This window comes from Dipodomys spectabilis, unplaced genomic scaffold (genome assembly GCF_019054845.1).
Source record: "Dipodomys spectabilis isolate Male_0828 unplaced genomic scaffold, ASM1905484v1 ptg000095l, whole genome shotgun sequence".
Taxonomy (NCBI): domain Eukaryota; kingdom Metazoa; phylum Chordata; class Mammalia; order Rodentia; family Heteromyidae; genus Dipodomys; species Dipodomys spectabilis.
The window spans coordinates 19,832,832-19,855,900 of record NW_024870772.1 but is presented as its reverse complement, the minus strand read 5'-3'; the positions used below and the strand labels follow the sequence as shown (position 1 = coordinate 19,855,900).

Below are 23,069 nucleotides of genomic sequence, written 5' to 3'. Positions count from 1 at the left end.
TTTGAGAAATATTTTAACCATTTTATTTTCTTTAACACCTAATATCCCTGACATGGTCTCTTTTGTCATGTCTTCTAAAGTATTGTTGTGATAGAATTTGCCACAATCTATGCACACATTTCTACTTGAGGCTTAAAAACTGTGACATGTTAATTTTTGAATTACCACTACGACCGTATTTAAATGCTGATGGCTGCCTGCATTGTGAAGCATACATCTAGTCAGGTTATTTTCTGATGCATTTTAAATGTTAATAAATCTTTTGTATTTTATTAATCTTTACAATAAATAACATGCATAATACTTTTAGAAATTAAAAAATACAGGAGATGTATAATGAAAAAATTTAACTCCAGAAGTATTTGCTCAGAAAACTGATGATTCTTTTAACCGTTTCTAGGTTTATATTTTTGTTCATTCTTTCTTTTTTCCCTCCGTCCCTCCTTCCTTCCCTCCTTCCTTCCCTCCCTCCCTCCCTCCTTCCTTTCTTTCCTTCCTTCCTTTTCTTTCTTCTTTCTTTCTTTCTTTCTTTCTTTCTTTCTTTCTTTCTTTCTTTCTTTCTTTCTTTCTTTCTTTCTTTCTTTCTTTCTTTCTTTCTTTCTTTCTTTCTTTCTTTCCTTCTTTCCTTCTTTCCTTCTTTCTTTTTCTTTATGTTCATAGTAAGACTCACACTCAGGATCTAGATGCTGTTTTTCGCTCCAGGCTTGTGTTCAATCAATTTTGAGTCACAGCTGCACTTCTGGTTTTCTGGTAGTTAGTTGGAATTCAGAGTCTCATGGACTTCTCTGCCTGGGCTGGCTTCGGATGGCAATAGTCAGATCTCAGTCTCCTTGGTAGCTAGGATTGCAGACATGACACCAGTTTGGCTTTCAATTGTTTTGTTCATTTGTCTTGTTCCTCTATTTCTGTTATAAGACCTTAATCTATTCACAAGAGTGAAACTCTCAAAACTTACATACTTCCCAAGGGCTCTATCTTTAAATATCAAAACGGGGGTTAAGTTCAGCACATGAATTTTGATGGACACATTCAGGCTATATCAATTATCCTTTTCATAACTTTTCCTCCCTTTAACACCTTTTAATTTCTCTCATATATGCTTTTAATTTTTCATCATGGAGATGGATCTAATTTGTATTTTAAATGTATTGAGAGCTCAGTATTTTATTTGTTGGCTCTAAAGACTAAAAGCCAATAAGGTATTCTGGACATGTAAGTATCGCTCAGTGTTGAGCTAAAATTGCACTGCCCTAATGTGTACAGCTTTTTATTTTTCCTAGAGTTTTAATTGCTTATTTTTTTTATTGGAATAATCCATCTTTATGGCATTCTTGCATTCTTTCCCTTTCTCAAGAAGTAGAATTAAATATTTAGAATTATCTTTTTTTTCTTTTTCTTCTAAATAACATACTCTCCCATCTGAGGTTGGAGTGACTGGTATTTGAGTATCCTATCTTGTATTGCTCATCCATGGATCCATGTCTTTCAATTTTTCAATTTTAGTTTTATATACTGCTGAAGCATAAGAATCACTTAAAGAAGGAACGGTGGGAGGTAAATACAGATTTCTATTAATCTAAAAGCTAGTCGTGTGGTGTTGTAGCTGAATCAAAAATATAAGTTAAAATAATTTTGTCTTGGAGCCCTGGATGCATTGTTCTATATTTTAACATCTAGTGTTGTTAATAATAAATGTTTGTTCTCTCTCTCTCTCTCTCTCTCTCTCTCTCTCTCTCTCTCTCTCTCTCTCTCTCTCTTTCTCTTTCTGTGTAGATTACTTTTTTCCATCCATACTCTCTGGAAACTAGTCTTTAGGATTTCTTTAGCAGAATATACTTTTTTATAGTTCTCTTAGTTCTTTTATCTATTGAGATTTTTCACTTTTTAATGGGACTTTCATTCTGAAGCTTGTTTGCTTTAGTTGTGGGAATACATTTTAAATTATTCTTTGATTATTCTTTCCCTGTGTTTTTCTTCTTTCATATATTTTAATATTCTTAGTTATAGTTGGTTCTTAGGATTAGATTTTCTATATCTTTTGTCTTTTTCTTGTGCTTCCACTTTTCTCCTTTTTTCCCTTGAGACCAAGTCTTTATCATCTAGGCAGGTCTGAAACATACTATATAATCCAAATTGATGTCAAACTCATGCTTTTGGGATTACACATGTGCTGTACCACACCCTGCTCCTCCGTGCATTCCTGAAACTTCAAAAAAGTCATCCAACATAATATCTTACCATACATGTATCAATTTTTAACATTTTTTACATTTGTGCTTTTAATTTTTTTTACCAATGTTTCTTTTATTGTAAAGCAGAAATTCTTTTTTTATAAAATAGAATTATTGAGGGATGTGTGTATATAAACCTATCCTCTCATAAGTGTATAAGCATGAGCTTATTCCTTATAGTTACATTCATTATTTATTTAAAGAATTAGCTCATATGATTATGGAAACTGGCAAGTCCAGAGTCTTTATGAGAGGTCAGTAGACTAGAGATACAGGGAAGAGTGAATAATTACAGCTTAAGTATGACGGCAGATCTGGAGGCAAATGACATCTTTTTTGGAAAATTTCACTTAGATTACATCAAGCTCACAAATATTGTGGATGGAAACCTGTTTTGTTCAATAACTATAGATTTCAAAGCTATTTTCAATTTAAAAATACCTTCATAGGGAAATTAAAGCAGAACTTAGGAGGTGGAAAAACCTCCTATGCTCCTGGATTGGGAGGATTAACATCATGAAAATGGCAATACTTCCAAAGGCTATCTACAATTTCAATGTGATACCAATCAATATTCCAACCTTATTCTTCAATGAAATAGAAGAAGCAACCCAAAAATTCATATGGAACATTAAAAGACCCCAAATAGCAAAAACAATCCTTAGCAGAAAGAACAGTGTTGGAGGAATATCAATACCAAATTTCAAACTCTACTACAAAGGTATAATAATCAAAACAGCTTGGTACTGGCACAAGAACAGACCTAAGAACTAATGGAATAGAACTGAAGACCAAGAAATGAACCCACGGGCCTATAGCCACCTAATTATCCATAAGGGATCTAAAAAATGGAATGGAAGAAAGACAGCCTCTTCAGTAAATGATGCTGGCAAAATTGTTTTAACACCTGTGGAAAACTAAAGCTAGATCCTTACATATCACCCTACATTAGAATGAACTCCAAGTGGATCGAAGACCTCAGAGTCAAAGCAGACACCCTGAAAACATTACAGGAAGGAATAGGAAAAACCCTAGGTCTCCTTGGCACAGGCCAAAATTTTCTTAATAGAGATCCAGAAACAAAACAAATCAAAGAAAGGTTAGACAAATGGGATTTCATGAAGCTGCAGAGCTTCTGCACGGTAAAGGACATAGCTAGCAAGATCAATAGAAAGCCCACAGATTGGGAGAAGATCTTCACTTAGCCACACAATAGACAAGGGTCTTACATCTAAAATATACTTAGAACTCAAAAAATTAACTCCCTCAACAACAAATCTTCAAAGAAACAACTGCCCAATAAATAAGTGGCTAAAGGCTTAAAGAGAAACTTGTCTGAAGAGGAAAGAAGGATGGCCAATAGACACATGAAGAAATGCTCAAACTCTCTAGCCATAAAAGAAATGCAAATCAAAAAAACATTGAGATTCCACCTCACCCCAGTTAGAATGGCTATAACCAAGAACTCTAATAACAACAGATGCTGGAGGGGATGTGGCCAAAAGGGAACCCTACTACATTGTTGATGGGAATGTACACTTGTTCAACCACTTTGGAAAGCAGTATGGAGGTTCCTCAAAAGACTCCACATAGAGCTTCCCTATGACCCAGCAATCCCACTTTTGGGCATTTACCCAAACAATCACAAACAAGGCTAGGCTATGCTGAAGCCAGCACAACTATGTTTACTGCAGCATTATTCATCATAGCTAAGATATGGAACCAACCCAGATGCCCCTCAGTACCTGAATGGATCAAGAAAATGTGGTATGTTTATGTACGTATATATACACACAATGGAATTCTATGCCTCCATCAGAAAGAATGACATTGCCCCATTTGTTAGGAAATGGACAGACTTGGAAAAAATTATATTAAGTGAAGTAAGCCAGGCCCAAAGAAACATAGGTCCCATGGTTTCCCTTATTTGCAATAACTAGTATATGTCTAGGACAAGCAGAAAAGATCAAAAGCTATGTACATGTGACCATATAAGATGATGTTAAGTGAAATGAACCCCAAGATAGGGACACAGTGGTTTTTTTCTTTCTTGCTATTGTCTTTAACATATTTATAATGTACTATGTGATCTTTTGTTTCTTTGGTATGTTCTTCCCCCCTGGTATAACCCCTGTTTTCACTGTATTTCATTTTGGTGCCCTGCATCTTGTATATACATTTATCTAATTTGGGGAGGGGAAGGGAAATAACAAAATGCTGAAATAGGGATATAGTTTGGCCCATTGTAACAATGAGATATACAAGATACTATGTTGAAAACAAAGTTTACAACTTGGTGGGGGGGGGGGAGGAATGGTAGGGGAAAAACAAAGGAGGAGGTAACAATGCTTGATAGGGAATGTACTCATTACCTTATTCATGTATCTGTAACCCCTTTGTATAGTACTTTTGCAACAAAAAACATTAAAAAATACCTTCATAGGAACAACATCTAGGCATAAAATACCTGAGTACTATGGAATACTGAAGTTGATGCACAGTATCAGCCATCACAGTTAGTAAAGCATGGCATAGTATAGCTCTTCCCCCTAGATCCAGCTTTAATCAATAACAAGCTGTAATCAAGCCATTGACTAGAGACTTAGTTATCCCAACTGGGGTAACACTGCTCAAATGCACCTGAATTATTTTGAGGCTCACACACTGGCTCCTGGCAGAATTAAGTTCCTTACAATCTGATGGATTGAGGGCCTCAGTTCCTTACTGGTTATTGGCTTAGAATCTTTCTTCAGTTTCTATCCAAAGGGCCCAGGGGTGAAGAATATCTTGCTTTCAGACTATAGATAGCCTGTAGAATCATTTGGTACATGATTTGGTACATGCTTCTCTTTGTCTTACAACAACCATCTGTCTATATTGATAATTTTGTGTGGTCTATGAATGATGATATAGTATCCAAATGGCCTTTGGCAGGAATAATATTGGTTCTTCATCTACAACATGGCAGCCAACAACAGCATTGCGAGATGACAAGAGAAATGTTATTTTCCATTATGTTCCTCACATTCTAATTTTACAGTAAAATTTAGGTCCAGGTTTACACTCAAGATTGGTGGCATACATGCAAGAATGGTATATTCATTGTCTGGTGCTGGTGATTCACACCTGTAATCCTAGCTACTCAGGAGGCTGAGATCTGAGGATCGCAGTTCAAAGCCAATCCGGGCAGCAAAGTCTGTGAGACTCTTATCTCCAATTAACCACTGAAAAACCAGAAATGGCACTATGGTTCTAGTGGTAGAGTGCTCACCTTGGGCTGAAGAACTCAGATACAGAGCCCAGGCCCAGAGTTCAAGCCCTACAACCACCAACACCACCAACAAAAAAGATGCAGAAGTATAGAGTGTGCAAACAAGTAAAAATGACTTAGATCTGTATGATATTGCTTTAGGTTTCCAGATGTAGAGGGGAAAAAAGGGAAGAATTTTGTTTCATTTTTTTCCCCAAACATCAAGTACAAGATATGCAAAAGCTCAATGTTAAGGAAGCATGTGGCTTCTGGGAGGATATTAAATTCATATGGATGAAAGTGAAAATACTCTCAAAATTTTCTTGTTTTTTTTATGTGATGGTAGGATGGATTAGGACTCAATAAAGGAAGGAATGAAGATCAGTAGTAAATACCATATTTACAGATCTGAAATGGGAAATGACTTAGCCTCTTTTGATTGGGAACTATAAAGCAAAGACAAAAATAGAGATTGAGATTTAAATGGATTAATCTACATTTAATTAATCTACATTAATCATTTGGATGATAAAGGCAAGAAAGAAGACAATCTAAGCTTGCTTTTGAGTCAGAACATCAAACAACAATTCTATCCCCATCTGAAAAGTAAGAGAGTAAGAAAGATCATTTGGCTTTCCAATGTTGCTGTTGGTGTCAGGGTAGATGGGACACTGCAGATACAGATGCCTGAACAGGCCATGCCATAATCTCAGTGAGCATGACTAGTGGTGAGGACTGTGGCAGGTGGAGAGCACAGGCCATCCCTAAATTAATATGACACGAGGAAAGGCAGTGATAGCATTTCTGGACATCGTTTTCTTTCTTCTAATTTTAAAATGTTGTCAATTAATTCAAATGTTTTTATAACTCTGCATAGATGAGAAACTATACCTGATTGTTGTGTATTCTACAGCGCTTGGAAATTACTAGAAAGTTCCTTCTAGTAGAAATATTTTACACAACAGGAAAATAAAGAAGACATGAAATATTGGGATCATGGAAGATAATAAGATAAGGCTTCCAATATCAGGCAGGTAGATATATCTGGAGAAGGAGGTACAGGAGTAGTCCTCAAGAAATGATGCCTATCTGACTTGCCTGTGAAACATTTAGAACACAGCATATGGAAAGACCTTTCTTTTAGAGATTCTCAGTAGATCAGCTCCATCCTCGTATAATGAACAGACCATTTCTATATGACCATTGTTTAGGTCAGAAACAGAGAGTTCAGATTGGAGAGCGTGATGGGAATAGAAATTCCTGATGAGGAACTTCAATCAGATTCTCAAAGATGAGGGAGCCCTAATATGTTGTAGAATATTTGATGTACATAAACAAAGGCACACTTAAAATATTACTTATGTGAAATACTTATCTATTGTAGCATACTCTGAGATGATGAAAAATCATTTGGCTTTTCCAGAATGAACTACAAAAAGAGAAGCTTCTAAAAGTTTATAGGAGTACATAAAATGTGAGGTCCTGAGTTAGCTGAAGAAAAAAAAGAGTTGACAGGATTTCATAATTCACTGAAAGGATAAAGAAAAGTATGAGAGGAGAGTGATGAATTCATCTTTTCTGCAGGTTCACTATCTTAGTCCATTTGTGATGTTTTAATGAATAGTGTAGAATAGTTAATGTAGACAAAATAGGAATTTTGTCACTAGTTCTGAGAGTGAGAGACCCAGGTATTAGTGAGTTGAATATTTGGTTGTTAGGTTCATCTATCAACTCTTCTCTCTACTTCCAGAATGGAATGCTGATTTTTCACATGATGGAATGAAGGAGAGGAAGCTGTCAAAATGCTGTGTGAAGCCTCTTTTTATTAGGGTCCTAATCATAGCTTAATCACTGCTATATACTCTTAAATATTGTCACATTGTAGCTCCTTCAGGCCATGGAATTCTGCTACTCAGAATCCAAGTCTCTCACATGTTAAACACATTCAGTCTCTCCAGATATTCCCAAAGTCTTAATTTGTCCCAGCATCAACCCAGAAGTACAGAGATGGGAAGCAAATCCCCTTTCCCCTGAGATACAGGGGCCTTCGGATGGATACAGAGACCCAGAAGATAACAAATGCCTTTTAGGTCATTCTGCCATTGTCTTGAACAAAACTAGGCTCTGGTCTATTCCTCTGATTTTTTTTTTCTTTTCAAAAAGATACTTGGCCACCGGGTACCAGTTGCTCACACCTGTAATCCTAGCTACTCAGGAGGCTGAGATCTGAGGATCATGGTTTAAAGCCAGCCTGCGCAGGAACATTATGTGAGACTCATCTCCAATTAACCACTAGAAAACCAGAATCAGCAGTGTGGCTCAAGTAGTAGAGTACTCACCTTGAGCTGAAGAGCTGAGGGACAGAGCCCAGGCCCAGATTTCAAGCCCCACAACCACAGAATTGTTGTGAACACTCCATTTGTGGAGAACAGTCTTTCATCTGCTACCCCCTTCAAAGCTCTTCCAGCATCTAGACACTCGGCAACACTCCTGTTTTTCTCTCTTAAGCATGGTTTTCTCATTCTTAATTATTCTGAAACAGGGTCCCTCTATGCAAGACTAAGCTGGACTTGAACATACAATGCTTATTCAGTTTTTCCAGCCCTGGACATACAGGTGTACACCACCACACCAAGCTGATTTTGTTCTCTTGACATGGCCAAGCTAGGAATTTTCCAGTATTTAATCCTGTTTCTCTTTCAATTACAAATTTCATCTTTATTTTTTGTTTTCTCCCATTTAAGAGAAGCAAACAGCACCCTAAATGTTTTGCTGCTTAAATAATTCTTCCACCAAACATCTTACTTTGTTGCTCTTAAATGTTACCATTTCAGAGAGAAAAAAAAAAAAAGATGGCCCTTCTGGACATTTGCGGAACCTCCTTATCTGTGACTTCATTCTAATAGTCTTTTGTCTTCATGTATCTACCAACATTCTCATTCCAACTGCTTAAATAATCACTGAGAATTCTGAGGTTTTCCTTGCTGTCTCCTGAGCCTTCAGGAGAATTGTTGTGAACACACCATTCATGGAGATACAGTCTTTCCTCTGCTGCCTACTTCAAAGCTCTTCCAGCCTTTAGTCATCTGGAAACCTAAAGCAATATCCTATAGGACCTAAATTTTACTGTATAATTATAATGTGAGGAACATAATGGAAAATGACATTTCTTTTGTCATCCTGCAACTTGGAAATAAGTATATAGTCTCTCTTTTTTTCAAACAACTGTCTTGTACAGTGATACAGCTGTGCTGCCAAAAACTAATAAAATGGACTTGGAACTATGCTGGCTATGGTGATCCTGCTCTACCTGGTCCAGCCGTCCGACCTTGGCCTTGGCACTGCAACTCTCCCAGCTCAGCTTACTCATCGGTATGGCCTATCTTTTGGAAGGCAGTTTTCAGCTCTTTGTTTTAAAACCACCTCTGGCACCAATTTCTATCAGTCCATTTGATGTGGCTGTAATGAAACACCGTAGAGTGCACAAATTGTGTAGGAATTCCAAGATTAAGGCACGAGCAAGTTTGGGTTTCTGCAGAAGGCTGCCTTAGGCTTCCAGCCTGGAAGAAATGCTGGATCTTCACATAGAAGACAGAAAAGCAAGCTGTCTGTGGGTAGCAGGAAGTCTCTTGCATAAGGAAGAAACCCTCCTGGCCTAGTCATCTTGTAAAGACCCTATCTCCTCATACTGGCAAGCACATATTTGAACCATAGTGCCTTTGTAAGCAGATATTGCAAGTTTAGGAAGTCTAGGAGGTCAAGTCAAACCACTGTGTATATTTTTTTTTACTGTTCTGTTCAGTATGATATTGTACAAGTCTAGGACAAAGTAGAGTGACCTGAGAAAGGGCTATCTTCAGAAGGATGATATTTTATATTTCTAAATGATGGGCTTCCTACCAAGCTTCTTTTTGAATTGAAATCTAGGATATAGGAGCAATGGGAATGTTCATTAAGGCCGTAAGATAACATTTGTAAATGAAGCATAGCAAATCACACTGAGCCCTTGTTTTCAGTACTTCTGGAGGACCACATCCACAATCATTTTGCCACTCTGTGCTTGTAACAATACAGTACATCTTCTATTATACGTTTCAGAAGAAAAAGGCGTGTGGTTTCTCTCCACAGTGACAGACATGTTTTCTTGAACAATACCCAGTAAAGGTCACATTGGAGATTTGAGTCACAAGCCCTATGATTTAAATTCGAGGCTATGTTTAAAAATGGCATGCCTAAGAGCTTGCCAAGTTCCATTAAAAGCCATGGTGTCATTATGGATTACCATTGAATAGACTAGGATCTTGCCAGCCATTGCCTCCTCTCTTAGTAGTAATGAAGAGATTTTCTAATTTGTTTTTTTTGTTATCATTCCCTGGCTGTGTTGTTATGATAGATACCAAATTATATAAATCCTACAAAACAATGTCTCATTTCATGGGCCACTTTTTCTTTCGCAAAGTGCATAATTTTTGGTATTTCAATGATCAGAGAGTTTGTCTGAGGCCTGACCATTAATTATAAATGCTTCTTTCCTCACTGCAATCTTTTGTTGTTCCACACATCCCCAATAGAGAGAATTTCCAACTTCTCTGAAGCCCCTGAACGTGTTTTCCCACTAACATCTCTCATACAGTAGTGCCACGATTATTAGCTAGTATTCAGTGCATCCTCACTCTGTGCTCCTCCATGTAATCTGTAATCTGTCTTTGTTTGGGAGGCAGTACTGGGATAATTCAAGGCCTGAGCACAGTCATGTAGCATTTTCACCCAAGATTAGCACTCTACCACTTAAGTCAAAGCTTTCCTTCTGGCCTTTTCTGTTTGGAGACAAGAGTCTTGTGGACTTTGCTGCCCTGCCTGGCTTCAAACTAGGATTCTCAGATCTCAGCCTTTTGAGTAACTAAGATTTTAAGTATGGACCATTGACAGCCAGCAGGTAAATGATAGGCCATACAGATGAGTAAGCCAGGCTAGGAGAGATGGAGTGTGATAGTCAAGGTTAGACAGCTGGACCTGGTAGAGCAGGATCACCATAGCCAGTGTAGTTCCAAGCCCATGTTATTAACACTACCTTATAGTTTTGGGCAGCCTAGTTGTATCACTGTACAAGACACTTGTTTGACAAAAAGAGAGGCTATCTACTTATTTTCAAGTTCCTGGAAATTTCTTGACTTACTTATTGAGTCATAAATATTCAGTGCATGAGGACTGAGTTAATGCTTGCAAATAGCAGTTGGGATTTTTTATTTTGGCAAATAGGCATGCTAGGTTAGAATTATAACCTGAAACTTTGTGTTGGACTGGTGATAAGATAAAAGAATGCTAGAATATGAGAATGTCAGAAGAGTTTCTATTTATTTTACATTCTTATAACCTTGGTTAAAGTCTGTCCCAAAGCCTACCCACTCCATTCTTTGTTCTTTGTTCTTCCTCTTTTCATGCAAAGCTGAGCTGGCTCTGTCACTCTATTCCTTTTCCTCTTTCCCCATGTAATAATCCCAGGCTTCAGTTATGCACAACTTGAAAAATACTGTCAGTCATTCCCTCTTGTTTCTTTATTCATATCTTAAGCTTCAGTTGTCAAAAATAAAATAAAGAATTTACAGAGTGACTTGTGACCTTCCTGGCACCATTATTTCTTAGCCTTTCTGAGGTCCTTCCCAAGTTGTGTAGAAATGAGCAAAACTTTCTAAGATTCAGACATTCTGGCACTTTGAGGGAGATTTGGAAGCACTTAGTTGGTGGGCACTGACCCTGAAACACGCTGTAAGTGTGGGTACTGGGACAACTGGGGCAGAGAAACTGTAGGGGGTGTGTCCCTGAGTTGATGTCAGAAATGTATGGAGATAACTGACTAAAAATGAGAATAGCAGTCTGGAGGGAGCCTGACCAAGTCTTCCACAATCCTTAGCTTCACGTGGAAGCAGCCACGGGAAGAGATAGTCTCATCACTCTGCAGCATCCTTGAATGTGGGCTCCCATCCTAATTACATCAGAGAAACGGAGCTGTGAGTCATGCAGAGGGGCCAGAGGAAGATGTGAGATGCCCGCCCATTTGCCGTCTTTGGCTCAGCAGAGCACACAAACCTGCAGCATCACACCAGGGAGCTCCTTGGTTTCCAGAAAACATGTTCTCCGCAGAAGGAAGAAAGTGGGAAGATAAATCTCAGTGCGTGCAAGCTGGTTCTCTGCATTCCTGTGGCCTGATGGAATAGGACCATATCTGAGACATGAAACAAAAAGAAATTAGGAAACACAATTTCATATTGTATTAATCATGTGGCATATCTGTGGGTGTGACCTGTTCTCTCATTATTTCTGTCTATGAAATGCTTTTCTAAATTATGTAGGCCACAAGTGTGAAAGGAAGGGAGGATCAATCCTAATGCCTTTGAGCTTTAAGAGAAACACAGGCCCTAATGCTGAGCTCAGCAAGGTGTGTGTCTGTTTTCCTCAGCTGTAAAATGAAGTGAGTACTCCACACTTACTGGACAGATGTCCCCATCAAAGAGCCCTGTGGATGAAGTCCCTGCCCAGAGCCAAACACTGTGGGCACACGGGCTGTAGCCTAGTTGCTCCTTCAGTCATAGCCTGCTGTAGAAGTGTGCTTAGTTACAAAATCCTCCTGCCTTTCAGCAATTTCTAAATACAGTGCCCAAAGACTATTTATAAATAAAAAAACTTTGGGGTACAAAAATTAATATAAATTAAGAATGTCGTGCTAATAATTCCTACATGTGAATATATAGGACTTCTGCTCAACAGGGACTAGCAGTAAAATTACTTTGAAGGTTCTCTAATGGCATGTTTTTCTTGCTTCCAGAAGCTTCCAGAAGCATCCTATCTGTCTGACCTGAACTGTTCTCTATGGAGCTTCTTTTGTGAGCAGCTTCTATTGAAAAGACCTTTATGAATACATTGTTTCCATCAAACTTCCAAAGAACACATTTGTCTTCAGACCTACTGGGTATTAAGGTTTGTGGGTTTTGTTTTTCCATTTTCTTATTAAAGATGTCAAATTTTAAAAGATTCTTTTAAAGTGCATAATACTTATACAACTTTCACTATGAACTTTGCAAGTAGCTAATGCACAAATTTTAATTTTTCTGATTTCATTTAAGGATAGATACAGGTGGAAAGAAATGTGCTATGGTTCTTATGCTCATTATTGTATATGTGTGATGTTGCAAGCATATTGGAAATAAAGTAGAAACCTATTTTATATCTAGATTCACCAATTCTAACCAAATAAATTCAGTAAGTTTATATCAAATATCAACAAGTATCAGAATTTGATATTTTTAATTAGTCAATACGTGTGTGTGTGTGTGTGTGTGTGTGTGTGTGTGTGTGTGTGTGTGTGTTTTAAGCACTGAAGTTTGAACCCTGGGCTAGGGTTCAAATATGCTAGGCAAGTATTTACCACTTGGTCCATGCTACATACCCTTGTGTTTTGTGTTTGGGCTTTGAAATGATGTCTCCCTAACTTTACCCAGTCTACCCTTAAACTCACGATCCTCCTGCCTCCACCACCTGAATAGTTAGAATTATAGGTGTGAACAGGACACCTGGCTTATAAAATATGTTTGCAAACATGAAAACTCAAAACTGCATTTGTGACTATCAACAAGTATCATCATTATAACATTTAAAAAGTTACAAAATTTCAATGGACAGAGTATTTTCATTTCGTTCTACCAGGAGGTTGCTCACTGTATATTCAATAAATGACAGAATATACAGAATATAGCTTGTTTACAAGTGTGTGTACATGTGTTAGCAGTGTTAAAAACAAACCACTTTGTGGCTTACTCAAAGAAAACAGCTTGGTAGTAGAACAGGCTGCCATTTGGAAATGTATTTGCCTTTGAGATGAATACCAGGTAACACATTTTTATTTTGAAGATTCTTTCTGACAAAGACCTAACTATAGGCTAGATTCACTTCATGCATCTTTCATGGCCAGAAAAAATAAGGAGGCTATGAGGGAAGGTCCAAGATACTGAGCGGACAGAAATTAAATGAAGAGCCAGTGCGAAGGAACAGGATACTTTCCAGCACGGCATGTCTTTTCCCCAAAGCATTTATTTCATTTGGTTGGACTTTTATTCTGTCTAAGGTGACAAATGTTTCTTTCCCTTTATGGTCCTTTACTGTGTTTCCCTTTTTTTTTAAATTTCTTTTATTTCTACTGAGAAATCAAAGCAGCTTTTACTGCAGTACTGGGCTAAATTCCAGGTTTCTCATTGTACCGTTCGTTGCTGCTCCTCATAGTTAGCTCACATTGGAGGGTGAGGCAGCGGCTGTTTATTGAGGGATGGGGTACATGGGAAATTTCCCCTCCATCTTCCATCCCCAAGTCTGTCAACATACAGTCTATTGGACACTAATAACTGTATCCATGGAAACGGAAGTGCTGGGAAGAACTTGAGAAGTTACCTAAGTGCTTGGCTTGAACTGCCTGAAACCAGTACAGTTCTATTTGTTTTTTATTTGGCGGGGAAGCAGGAGGCAGAATTGAGACAGGGTTTCTCTGAATAGCACAGGCTGGCTTCAAACTTGACAGTCTCCTATCTCAGATTCCTAAATGCTAGGATTACAGGTATGTTCAGCCATATCCGATGAGTCTGTTTGCTTTTCTTTTGTTTTTTACTTTTTAAAGTTATTATTATAAAGGTGATATACAGAAGGGTTACAGTTATATAAGTGAGATAAGGTGTACATTTCTTTTTGGACAATGCCACCCCTTCCCTCACTCTCCCCCAATCTTTCCCTCCTATCCCCACACGTAAATTGTATAATTTATTTTCAACATAGTGTCTAATGAGTATCACTGCTGCATTTGTTCCCCTATTGTCCCTATTTCTGTTGCTTTTAAACGTTTATACCAAACAATATACTTTCCCTTTCTTTTACATTACAGTTAAAACAAAACCCTACAAAATTTGAAATGTATCCCATATCAATTTGTATGTGTGTATGCACACATGTCTTTTGGGTTCTGGGGCTTGAATTCAGGGCCTGGATGCTGTCCCTGAGCTTTTGTTGCTAAAGGCTAGCTCTACCACTTAAACCACAGCTCCACTTCTGGCTTTTTGGAGTACCTCAGATTTTCCTAGCTGGGCTGTCTTTGAACTGCAATACTTAGATCTCAGCCTCCTGAACAACTAGGATTACATGTGTAAGTCACCATCTCTTAGCTTAACAAAAATGTTTAAGAGTGTGGTGAAGCATGTAGGTATAAACATTGTAAATGTGTCTTTTGAGGACTTCATTGTCATACTTTTTTATTTTGCTTGATTGAAAATCTATATTGGCTGAATAGCAGATATCTGTATTTCTCCCTTCACCTGTGGGTAACTATCATTGTACTTTATTTTTCCCTGAGTTTGACTATTTGAGATTCTGTATGTATCATATTTGTCCTCCTGTTACTGGCTTATTTCGTTTAGCATAATGATCTCAGTTTACTCATGTGAACATATAGCAAGACTTTCATCTTTTGTATGTCTGCATAATGTTCTTTCTTTTATTCACCTGTTGATGAACATTTAGTTTGTGGATATGAATCTTGACTATTGTGAATAATGCTGTAACAAACATGATATATAAATATCTATATAAGATCCTTTTTTCTTCAAATTTTAGATATATATTCCTAAAATTACTAGATCACATAATAATTATATTTGTTACCTTATTTCTTTTTCCTTAGACAAGCAATTTTTATCAGAGTCCCTCTGAATCCTCTTAAACTTAATTTTTAATCTCCCTTTTCCCTATGGTAGAAATATACATAACAGTCTATAAAAATCATAATTTTAACTATTTTTCTCCTTTTCTGCCTCTTTAGTTCTTCAGATCTTACTTCAAGATGAGTTAAAGGGGCTTTAAAAATTTCTGTTGATGCTTCTCAGTTGAGACATTTTGACATTTTTAGTTGGCCCATTCTGGATAATAAAAGAGCATGGCATCACACCTTTCTGTATGTTTTTTGTTTTGTTTTGGAATCTTTACTACCCTTGGTTCTCATAAATGTAAAGCACTAATTTCGTTCATCAGTCATGGTGACATCTTCCTTCTGCACTGCAAAGGAGGTCTTTCATACTACAAAGACCTGGCTCCTGGTTGACAGCACTGAAATTGGTACAGTGGTGTGTTGGGCAGAGCTGGGCCTAGACACACCTCTCTAACTCTATGTATAAGGTCTTTTACTTCATCATATTTCTCTTCTAGGCTTACACCCATTTTTTTTAGTGTTCCAGAATCATACTAACCTGCATATATGAATGGCCTTTTAGAGAACTGAACATTCTAGTTTGGTGTTTAAAAAACGTCTTCCTGGACTGATACAAGAACATAGATAAAGAAAAAAGATTAGAACAGCTAAGCTCAGGAAATGGCAATGAGAGGTATAGGATGGAGATGATTGCAAGGAGGCAGGTTGGTTTCCAATAACAGATGGTGTAGAAAAATCTGTAATCTGAAGGAAAACTAAGAAAAGGTCAGGGTATGAAGACATATTTTTTCACTTGATTTTCACCATGTACCTTAATTTCTGCTCTTTTCTCTGGGCCATAGGCTTCCTGAGAAATCCAAGGATCAGTTCATGGGGACAGGGACATGGGATTCCATCTGAATCTCCCCTGTCAACTGTCCACCTACTGTCCACCATCCACATCTCAGTCTTCTTCTTTTGTTTGTTTCTGGCCTCTCTTCCCTTTGTATGCAGACTTGATACCTGGCTGCCGCTTTCAAGGGCTCAAGTAAAGTCATACATTTTTTTTTAAGCGAGGATAAAGAAATACTTGACATTCAGGAATTTTCTGCACTCAAAGCTTTATGAAGGATCTGATATCCCGAGTCTTTTCCATACTATGGGAAAGCTTCTCCAAGGAAAACAAACTTCCATTTACTGTTCTTTTCTTGGGGTTCCTGTAAGGAGTGATTGCATTCCCTGGTTCAAAGATTACCTAATGACTGAGTGAGAAAGACTGCTGACTTAGGGTAGTCAGTGCTGGGTAGGGATGCATGTGATTAAATCTAGTGTCAGCTTTGGCCACCATAGAATGTACATTATCAGCACAGTCCTTCAGCAAAACTGAAGGAGCATAGTCTGTTTTCTAGTAAAATGAAGCTATCATCTATCTATACAAGGTTATGGATGTGGAGAGAGAAAAACATCAGAAAACATCAGAACATTTCCATTATCATGTTATTAAATTAATAAGGCTTTGTGACTGAATTCCTGCATCAAGCTTTAAAAGGTTGTATTTTTTTTTCCTTTTTCTGCCTGTCATCTTTTGTGCATAGGAAGGACACCAAGTTATATTTAACTCTCAGAGTTTCTCATTTCCTGAAATGCACTACTAACTCTATAAACATGGAAGAATAAATACTCACTTTATGAGAATATGTTTCTCCACTTGTTGAAAAATAGCATATAATAAAAAATACAAGGATGTAATATTGAAAATCATAGATCAATATGCCCTCTTATTAGGGGTGTATATCTAATCCATATGTACAGTCTGATTTTTCAGAAAAATATGTGCTGTGTAATACCACTTGTGTCCGTGATAAATCCACCTCTCCCCCATATTTAAGAATATATTTCAAAGGACTTTTGCCACACTAAGTATTTTCTACTATAATTAAAAAATACTCTCTGTTTCATCACTTTTAATTCTAGGAATTACTTATGACTTAAAGTTAAATTGTTTGTAGGTTCCTTTCTGGCTAGAGCTCCCCCCACCCCAACACCACATGAACAAGTTCCTTGGGAATTATATTGGAAAATATTTATGGGTAATTTTTTAAGGGAAGGAAGTCTTTGTGAGGGACTTAAAAAATTCATTGAGGTCTTCTTGCAGAACTAATAAACACTTTTAAGTGTGCAAGTTGTAATTCCAAAATCTAAGTACTAATGATACATCTGTACAAGTAATGAAATGTGTTATCCATTAAGGTATGCCCCTTAAACTTTACATTGACACTCCCATAAAGAAGGAAAAGAATAATCCACAAGAATCATGTGTAAGATGAAACACTCTTTGGGAGAGAAAATGTAATATAATTAGTTTGAGGTACTTCACTTCCATTGGGAAATGACCATCCATTTGCCAAAAATGTCACTGACTTCTCAGATCAAGGACAGTTTTTGTCCAGTGTTCATTTTTCTGAAGATGGGGAATATTCAGTCCTGTATATTCTTGCCTCTGAAATAAAAGGGAATTCCACTTACAGGAATGGCTTCTTCTAAGTGAATCTATACAGCATTTTTCTTTTATACAATAAAATTTTTTAATGTATTCATTTTTACTATAAGGTAGCTTGAAACAACTGCCCAATATCTAAGTGGGCTAAAGACTTAAAGAGAAACTTCTCTGAAGAAGAAAGAAGGATGGCCAATAGACACATGAAGAAATGCTCAACCTCCCTAGCCATAAAAGAAATGCAAATCAAAACAACATTGAGATATCACCTCACTCCAGTTAGAATGGCAAAAATCAAGAACTCTAACAACAGATGCTGGAGGGGATGTAGACAGAAGGGAACTAAATTACTTCATTGTTAGTGGGAGTGTAAACTTGTTCAACCACTTTGGAAAGCAGTATGGAGGTTCCTCAAAAGACTTCACATAGAGCTCCCCTATGACCCAGCAATCCCACTCTTGGGCATTTACCCAAATGTCTACAAACAAGACCACACTAAAGCTACCAGCACAACTATGTTTCTTGCACCATTATTTACCATAGCTAAGATATGGAACCAACCCAGATGCCCCTCAGTAGATGAATGGATCAAGAAAATGTGGTATATATACACAATGGAATTCTATGCCTCCACAGAAAGAATGACATTGCCCCATTTGTTAGGAAATGGAAAGACTTGGAAAAAATTATATTAAGTGAAGTAAGCTAGGCCCAAAGAAACATAGGTCCCATGGTTTCCCTTATTTGCAATATCTAGTATATGTATGAGTCAAGCAGAAAAGGTCAGATAATGTGATGTTAGGAAAATGAACTCTTAGATATGTATTTTAATGTTTTTTTCTTTCATGCATTTGTTTCTAACATTTATAAGATTATTTCTTTGTTGCTTTGTATGTCCCTCCCCCACAGTATATCCCCTGATTTCACTATATTTGATGTCGGTATAATTTGTGGAGGAGATGGGGAAAGACAAGTTGTTTAAGGATACAGGTGGACCTGTTGCAACAATGAGAAGTACAAGTTGTCATGTCGAAAACGAACTTTACAACTTTGGTGCGGGGGGGGGGGGGGGGGGGGGTGGAGTATTGGGTGGGGGAGGCTGGGAAGGGATGTGAAGGGTAAACAAAGGAGGAGGCTGCAATGTTAGATAAGAAATGTACTCATTATCTTGCCCATGTAATTGTAACCCCTCTTTATAGTATGTTCACAAAAAATTAAAATTTAAATTAAAAAAAAAACCTACAGAAAAGAATGAAGTATGTGGTACCCATCCCCATATTTTAATAACTTAGTATTACTGTATTTGTCTCAAATCTCTAATATTTAAAGGTTAAAAATGAAATCACACTTTTAAAGAGATACTACTCACAGAGGTAATATCACTATAATAAAATATTATATATTTATTTCATATGTACCCATATTTAATATACAAAATTATTTTGAAACTTATATAGATGGTTTTTCTTTTTTGTCTTTGTGTGCCTACTGGGTTTTGAACTCAGTACCACACACTCTCACTTGGCTTTTATGATGAAAGTTGGTACTCTACCACTTGAGCCACACTTCCACTGCCAAAGTTCGTAGACGGTATCATACTGAATACTGAACTTTCTAGCTTGTTTTTCTCTCAACATTATTCTTTGAATAATGTTCTCCACCATGGTGTGGATCATCTGCTTCACTCACAGTGGACAGAAGACAGCTCTTGATTTTCCACACACGAATAACTTTATATCAACCTTCTCAAAACAAAATTTGTCAGTCTTCTGTTTTGATTACCTATTTGTACTTCTCTCTTCATTACGTTGGAGATAGATAGGAGTTTACAACAGAATACTGCTGGATCCTATCTACCAGAGGACAGGCACTTGGGAAATATATTTCCCTGAAAAGTTTTTCTATTTCCTTCTGGCCCACAGTTTGTGTTTTGTTTGTTTCATCGTTACTTTCAGATGTGTCTCTATCGCTTTCCATCATTTTTTTCTAATGAACAGATTCCAATATGGCTTTACTCAATCTCAATCAAGTATAACTTTATCTAAAGAGTAGAGAATGACAAAGGAAACTGCAAAGACAAAAAGGAGAAAGTGAAAAAGAGACAAGGATTATTTTTAGTCTTGCTCTTCTGATGCTCAGGTGTTGTCCACAGAGATGCCTTTTGAAGTATATTTCCACATTTTCCTGAGCTCTGTTATCTTGGAGGTCAGCTCATTTTAGTGGCATTTTCTCTTCCATTAGATTAAAAAAAAATCCTTCTGTTTGTTTCAAAAGGAAGCTAGAAAAATTTGCATGATTTCCAGAAAGTTTGGTACCTTATTAAAGATGTCAGACATATCTTTTGTAAATGTTTGTCTGATGTCCTACACCTTTACAAAATAGGAGCTGTCAAGAATACTTGACTCTAGGTATTTATGTTTTCAGTAGGTTTTAGAGTTGTTTTATGAAGCATTTTGCATAGTATGAAATAAATCTTTTTTAATAATAAATTTCATTTCAGTAATGAATTTTACTGTATACTCATTTGGCTTAGAGTATTTTAAAAGTCCTATTTTTTACCTACTGGGGCATTGAACCTCATCATTTATACCTCTGTGATAAAAAACTGAGGTCTATCAAGAAGGTCAGGGTTAACTGATCCATCATTGCCAGGAGAGTAAAATTAGAGCATGTTTAGGTTCCAAGTTTATTTAGAACTCTGAAGAGCTGTATATCTTAAAGTTCAGGTTTTTCTAAAATTCTGTTATTTTTCCCTCTAAAAGATTAAAGTTTTATTTTCATGGATTATATTTTTAATATATTTTATTGTGAAAATACTGTACAGAGGGGTTCCAGTTACATGAGCAAAGTAATGAGGACATTTCTTATCAAGCTTTGTTGCCTCCTCCTCTGTTTTCCCCCTACCATCCCTTCCCTCCCACCTCCTCAACTACACTTCCCCCAACATACCCCCCCCCCCCCCCGCCTAAATTGTAATGTTCCTTTTTCAATATAGTGTCTTGTACATCTCATTGTTGGATTGGGTCAACCAGTATCTCTATTTAAACATTTTGTTTTTTCTCTTCTCCTCCAAAATTATACCATCATCAAACACAGTGAAAACAGGGGTTATACCATAGGGGAGGGACATACAAAGCAACAACAACAAAAAATCACATGGTACCTTAATAAATACGTTAGAAACAATAGCAAAAACACTTGTGTCCCTATCTTGGGTTCATTTCACTTAACATCATCTTATCTGACCTTTTCTGCTTGTCCCAGACATATACTAGTTATTGAAAATAAGGGAAACCATGGGACTTACGTTTCTTTGGGCTTGGCTCACTTCACTTAATATTATTTTTTCCAAGTCTTTCCATTTCTTAACAAATGGGGCAATGCCATTCTTTCTGATGGAGGCATAGAATTCCATTGTGTGTGTGTGTGTGTGTGTGTGTGTGTGTGTGTACCACATTTTCTTTTCTTTTTTTAATTGTGAAAATACTGTACAGAGGGGTTTACAAATATATGGGCAAGATAATGAGTACATTTCTTATCAAGCATTGTAGCCTCCTCCTTTGTTTCCCCTTCCCATCTCTTCCCATTCTCCCTCCCCCCAATCCTCTCCGCAACCCCCCCCCCCAAAGTTGTAAAGTTTGTTTTTTTTTTATTGTGAAAATACTGTACAGAGGGGTTACAATTACATGGGCAAGATAATGAGTACATTTCTTATCAAACATTGTAGCCTCCTCCTTTGTTTCCCCTTCCCATCCCTTCCCATCCTTCCCCTGCCCCCCCAATCCTCCCCGTCCCCCCCACCAAAGTTGTAAAGTTCGTTTTCGACATGACAACTTGTACTTCTCATTGTTGCAGCGGGTCCACCTGTATAAACTTCATTTTCAACATAACGACTTGTGCATCTCGTTGTTGCAATGGGTCCACCTGTATCCCTATTTAAACGATTTGTTTTTCCCCTTCCCCTCCACAAATTATACCGACATCAAATACAGCGAAAGCAGGGGGGTTATACTGTGGGGGAGGGACATACAAAGCAACAAAGAAATAATCTTATAAATGTGTTAGAAACAAACACATGAAAAAAAAACATTTGAATACATATCTTAGGGATCATTTCCCTAACATCAACTTATCTGACCTTTTCTGCTTGACTCAGACATATACTAGTTATTGCAAATAAGGGAAATCATGGGACCTATGTTTCTTTGGGCCTGGCTTACTTCACTTAATATAATTTTTTCCAAGTCTTTACATTTCCTAACAAATGGGGCAATGTCATTCTTTCTGATGGAGGCATAGAATTCCATTGTGTGTATATATACGTACATAAACATACCACATTTTCTTGATCCATTCAGGTACTGAGGGGCATCTGGGTTGGTTCCATATCTTAGCTATGATGAATAATGCTGCAGTAAACATAGTTGTGCTGGCTTCAGCATAGCCTAGCCCTGTTTGTGATTGTTTGGGTAAATGCCCAAAAGTGGGATTGCTGGGTCATAAGGGAGCTCTATGTGGAGTCTTTTGAGGAACCTCCATACTGCTTTCTAAAGTGGTTGAACAAGTGTACATTCCCACCAACAATGCAGTAGGGTTCCCTTTTGGCCACATCCCCTCCAGCATCTGTTGTGTTTTCTGTTGATCTTGCTAGCTATGTCCTTTGCCATGCAGAAGCTCTGCAGCTTCATGAAATCTCATTTGTCCAACCTTTCTTTGATTTGTTGTGTTTCTGTGTGTCTATTAAGAAAATTTTGGCCTGTGCCAAGGAGACCTAAGGTTTCTCCTATTCCTTCCTGTAATGTTCTCAGAGTGTCTGCTTTGACTCTGAGGTCTTTGATACATTTTGAGTTGATTCTGTTGCAGTATGATATATAAGGATCGAGATTTAGTTTTCTACAGGTGATTAACCAATTTTGCTAGCACCATTTACAGAACAGGCTGTCTTTCTTCCATTGTATTTTTTTTAGCTCCCTTATTGATTATTACATGGCTATAGGTCTGTAGGTTCATTTCTGTGTTTTCAATCCTGAGGTCTCTTCTTGTGCCAGTACCAAGCTGTTTTGATTACTATGGCTTTGTATTAGAGTTTGAAATTTGATATTGATATTCCTCCAACACTGTCTTTCTGTTAAGGATTGTTTTTGCTATTTGTGGTCTTTTAATGTTCCATATAAAATTTTGGATTGCCTCGTCTATTCCATTGAAGAATGAGGTTGGAATATTGATAGGTATCTTATTGAATTTTTAGATAGCCTTGGGAAGTGTTGTCATTTTCACGATGTTGATCCTTCCAATCCAGGAACAAGGGAGGGTTTACCACTCTTAAGTTCTGCTTTGATTTCCTTTTCCAAATTTTAAAGTTTTCATCACAGA

The 23,069-nt window shown here is 37.3% G+C and overlaps 1 protein-coding gene across 1 annotated transcript in view; it reads left to right on the top strand.

Annotated features, from left to right (window-relative positions):
* The window catches only part of Enox1 (ecto-NOX disulfide-thiol exchanger 1), a 540,384-nt gene that overhangs the window by 254,336 nt on the left and 262,979 nt on the right, over positions 1-23,069 (top strand). Inside the window, exon 5 of the mRNA XM_042685602.1 lies at positions 12,305-12,456. The gene's annotated coding sequence lies outside the window, so the exon portion shown is untranslated. The remainder of the gene's footprint in view (positions 1-12,304; positions 12,457-23,069) is intronic.